The following is a 5,610-nucleotide window of genomic DNA, read 5'->3' as shown; positions in this document are numbered from 1 at the left end:
TGTTGTGTCCTAGCATATGTGCTGCTTCTTTTAGTTTTCATATTTTCCATTGGTGTTCTCTATCTATTATTTTAACTTCATCCCACAGAGGGAGGTGGTCTCCATTTTTCCATACATGATCAGCTATACCCGATTTATCAATATCTCCTCGTGTCACAGCTTTGCGATGTTCCTTTACCCTTATTTTGAGGGGACAACATGTTTCGCCTTTGTATAACCTACCACAGCTGCATGGGATGGCGTACACACAGTTTTTGGTCATATTCTCTTCTACTGGTAGTTTTACTCGAAGGAGATATTTGCGAAGTGTTGTATTACTCTTGAATACTGTCCTGATGTCATATGGACCGCATATCTTTTGTATCTTTTCGGAGAGGCCTTTCACATAGGGTAGACAGACTGTGGACAGTTTATTGGTTTCATCCTCTCTCTTCATAATTGGATAGTATGTTTTTGGGGTAGTTGTTGCTTAATAGATTGTTACTGAGCTTGATCATTTCTTCGTGGTGGGTATCACGATCGCTACTTGCTCGATGTTTTCGGCACTGAGCAATCCCTCGCTTTACACTATATGGATGGTGGGAATTGCAGTTGAGGTATCGTCCAGTGAAGGTCGGTTTGCGGTATACTGATGTCCTGAATCCATACTTGGTGCGTGTTATTAATACGTCCAGGAATGCTAGCTGATTGTCTTTTTCTTTTTCCTAAAACGAATTTCCGAAGATGACTCTTCCCATCCAAGTAGTGTTGCTGTGTCTAGTCTCCAATGGTAACAACTTCACGTTGACAACGTGGGAATAGATGCTTTAAGTTAATCATGGAGAAAACTACAAACTGCGAAGCTTTCTGAACAACACGCTTAAAGAAAAATTACCTCGATTTTGCTTCTTTTTTTTTTTTTTAACAGTACGGCCCACCTGATTATCCATGTCTCATACGGCCCACTTCTCGAAAAGGTTGCCCATGCCCGTTCTAACTGACGTGTTCCAGTCTTGTTTACTCAAAACTGTAACGTATTATTTGTGTTGTTCGAACTTTTCATGTTGATAGGCAAGATCTTTCCAAGTCGGATGATGAAATAGCAGAGATTTGTTACGTCGCAGTGGTATATTTGTTTTCTCATGTAGTCGCCGAGTTGTAAGAGTTACTTTTTATTTTAGCCGAAATTTCTCTAGCAGTGATACTATCGGTTAAGTGCCTGTCTCCTGACTCTAACGTGCTAGAAATCGTGTGACGGCATTTCTACATCGTCTACATTCGAGAAATTAGCTGCAACTGATGAGGAACGCAAAACTTCGTGAGCTTCAAGCATGGACAGGAAATTACGTGCGAGAGAAAGGAAAAGAGATAAAGAAACTGAGGTAAGAGGTGAAGTGAAAGATATGAACGGGATTAGTGAACAATGAAGAAATATGAGAGGAGAAGGAAAAAACTTTCATTAAAACCCCTCGAAAATTATATTAATTGAAGAACGGTCGCATTAGACGCATAGCAATTGTTGTTACATTTAAAAAAATAAAATAACCAGTCTTATACACTGTCATAGATAATAGAACTTTATTTTATCGTCATGGAACGACTAAACGGCGAAGTTGACCTCGGGTAGGATTTGCGCCTACACAAGATTGCTTTTTACCTCCTTTGGGAGATGATAAGTCCTGGGGGAGAAACGAAGCGTTGAATGCCTCATTACAAGAAAGTTATGCGAGATTAATTGGGATTGCAAATTATAACGTGTCAAAATCATTAGATATGAAATTATATTAATTGAAGAACACTTTTACGAGAAATATATGAAATACTTCTGCAGGAAGTAATAAATAGTGTCACTATTCATTAATGAATAGTACCACTAATAAGAAATTAATTATCGCTCTGGTTAATAACCATTGACATTAACGCATGTATGATCTAACAACGAAATAGTGGCGACAGCTAAAATGCTGATGACTGTATATGCTGAGTGAGGAAAACGATACTGCTAAGTCACGTTACTAGGAAAGAGAATATAAACCCTTTATTTTATTCTTTTTTTATTTAATTTTTTAACTTCGTCATTGAGTAAGTGAATAAACAAATGAAATAAAGTGAGAGGAGTAAAGCGAGTTTTAAAAAAAAGAGAGAGATAAAATGGAGGGAGAAAGAGAGGCAGGATAAATTCATACGCACACATAAGCAGGTATATCATTGCAAACATGGATTAGAGTAAGGTTTAGAGGTAATCCGTCGATAGATAGATAGATAGATAGATAGAAGTAGCTTTTAAGAAAATCTATTTTCATATTGAAAATGAAGAAAAGGAAAAAAAGGGAAAAAATATTTTTTTTAATACCGACATAAAGTCCTCCAGCAAACATACGCATACATTTAAGTACGCGCGCGCGCGTCTACATTTACCCTCATACATATACATCTATAATGACACACACAGGCTCACATACACACACACATACATACACATTATATATATATATATATATATATAGTCATGTGTGCGTACACTAATGCTCATAGAATGTCCAGCTCGTTTAACTAAAACTTTCATTGACAAAGTGCAATATTATTTGGAAGAAAAACACAATTAAAAAATTAATTTCAATACTTTTTTTTTTACCCGCCAGAAAACACCATAAAATTGTAAAATTGCACGATAAAATTTTTTAATTTTTTTAATGGCTTTTTTTTTTTTTTAGATAATTCCTTAGGTTCTCCAATACAAAATATACAAGTATACGAAGTTTGAAAGTGTTTCGGTACCAAAAACACTACATGAAACATTAATGAAAAATGTTGCCCGTCAAACCAAAAAGATCCGACAAGAATATAACGAGAACACTTAGGGAAATAGGATACAATAAATAAAAATAATTCTCGTGATGCTGAGAGTTATTTTTGGTGGAAGAGGGTTGTGCATGAAAGAAGTTTGGGGTAGAATATTCTGTTTAAATAAATAAATATTTTTATTTTTTTTTATGCTTCTAAATGATTTGTTATTAAGATTTCAATTGAAGTTTCTTCCTTCTTTGATTTTTTTCTTTCTTTTTTTTTTGTCTTGTAGGGATCGGAAGATTCAGTCTTAAAAGATCAACAATGATTAAATTGAAACTACGTATTGAAATATTTTCGTTTCGATCCTATCGTTATCTAATCGTTTATCTTTTACTTGTTTTAGTTATTGTACTGCGGCCATGCTGGGGCACCACCACGAAGGGTTTAGTCGAAGTCTAGGGTAAATTTTCAGATTAACACCAGCACGATTTTCACTAACCTTAACCCTAAACCCTAACACCCTAGTGAAAATCGTGCGGGTGTTAATCTGAAAATTTACCAAGTCTAGTACTAACTCTATCGTTCTTCGTTGCCGAACTTCTAAATTACGAGGACAAAAAGGAAACCAACAGCGGTTGTCAAGTGCTAGTAGACAAAGACAGACACGCACATAGATATATATATATACGACGGGCTTTAAATAGCTTCAGTGACTGGTGAGAGAAGTTGAAGTAGAAGCTAAAGACCAGCTCCGAAGACTTGCAATAGAAACTCCAAGGACAAGGTTGTGGTATTAAATTTAGTGATGGATTACCTGTTTTCCACTGATTTTTCCCTCGCAAGGCTTAGGTCGACATGAGGCTACAGAAGAACATGCTTCTTTCTACTTATCTTGAATGTGCTGCATAATGGAATTAATACATGAGCGTGAATTGTACTTCTTATTTTGACGACCATGTTTCTGTTATAGTTTTCTGAATTTGAATCACTTCTAGATCTTTGTCGTTTTGCTTTTCATCCTATGTTGCAGGAATCAATAAAAATTTACGGAAATAAAATCACAAGAAAAATTGTCATATTCCGTTTAAATAACCATAAATAATAGTAAATGTAATTAATCAAACATTAAAAACCACCTATTATCTAACACTACATGGCTTGTGTAGGATAATAAAGAAATTGGTGCTACTTTCGTGTAGCGTCTACAACTTAATGGGTGATTACTTTAGGTTACTTTTTAGTTTACTTCTCAATTTCTAAAGGAAAAACTGTGAAATATTCATTCGGTACCTCTTCCAGTTAACTGATGTACCTTATTATAAGAGAAAGTTTGCAATAGATTTTATTATTTAAATCAGTATAATAGAAAAAAATCCATTTCCGTAAGTTGGCAAAATTGAACCGTTTTCCCCTTTTCTTCGAGCTTCTTTCATTTTCCCATCACAACGATGATATGGCGCAACATTTTCGTCATCATCTAAAAGCCATTTCTTCGTTAAAATGCAACTGCCTTCGTCTCGTCGTTGGTCACATTGTAAAAATCTTTAGCCAACATCTTAAGGGTTTTTCGAAATTGAAAAATAAATTAAAACGTAGCCTAAAGTAATCGCCTTTTAAGTTGTAGATCACATGCCAAAGTGGTACCAAGTAATTTATGTAATGATGTTAGACGTATTAAGGAAAAATATTACATCTTATTCAGTATCCTCAATGAAACAAATTTTTATCAAATGACTCGTTTAGTGAAGTTTTCTGTGACTTTCTCTAATTTTACTCCTTTGATATTTTGCTGTTGTCTGATACATTAAAATACATCACCAGTCAAAACAAAATTCATTATTATTCATTCAACCGCCGACTCCTCGTGAAAGAAATTCATGGTTCAACTCCGATTTCCAGTATCTATATTTAGTGTCTTTCTGGTCGTTTTCTGATTTGCTATTCCAGCGGAATATTACCTGGTATTTTATTATCTTCGTGGTTTGGTACAGGAGGCGCAATGGCCCAGTGGTTTGGACAGCGAACTCGCGGTCATAGGATCGCGGTTTCGATTCCCAGACCGGGCGTTGTGAGTGTTTATTGAGCGAAAACACATAAAGCTTCACGAGGCTCCGGCAGGGGTTGGTGGCGAACCCTGCTGTACTCTTTCACCACGACTTTCTCTCACTCTTTCTTCCGGTTTCTATTGTACCTGTAATTCAAAGGGCCAGCCTTGTCACACTGTGTCACGCTGAATATCCCCGAGAACTACGTTAAGGGTACACGTGTCTGTGAAGTGCTCAGCCACTTGCACGTTAATTTCACGAGCAGGCTGTTCCGTTGATCGGATCAGCTGGAATCCTCGACGTCGTAAGCGACGGAGTGCCAACAACAACAACAATCTGGTTTGGTACGACCTGATAAGAAGAACCTTTAGACTTTCGCACACCATGCAAGAAATAGCAGTCACATCTCTTCAAACACCCTCTTCAGAGAAATATACCAGTCAAATCTCTCTCAAATTACCCACTTCTGTCTGATACATCTGTAAGTGACGACCGTGCGAACTCAAAAAAGGAGATATGGTGACGAATGGAAAAACAGAGGACTCCTTTTATTTAAACGTGTCACACGGCCGAACACACAATTATATATCGATGATGATATAGATGATATGTTATACGACGATAACATAGATGACCAGTAATGAAAGACCACAACCGTATTAGATGAATAACAGAGATATTTATTGTAGCGTTAAAGATGTATGTCTGTGTGAGAGTGTGAATGCGACATATAAGAACATAATCAAAGACAGGCCGTCATACAAAGAAAAGTGTGTATGTGAGTGATACATGTGTG

The sequence above is a fragment of the Octopus bimaculoides genome, chromosome 1 (assembly GCF_001194135.2).
Source record: "Octopus bimaculoides isolate UCB-OBI-ISO-001 chromosome 1, ASM119413v2, whole genome shotgun sequence".
Taxonomy (NCBI): Eukaryota; Metazoa; Mollusca; class Cephalopoda; order Octopoda; family Octopodidae; genus Octopus; species Octopus bimaculoides.
The sequence above is the reverse complement of the archived record's forward strand: the minus strand, read 5'-3'. Positions refer to the sequence as shown.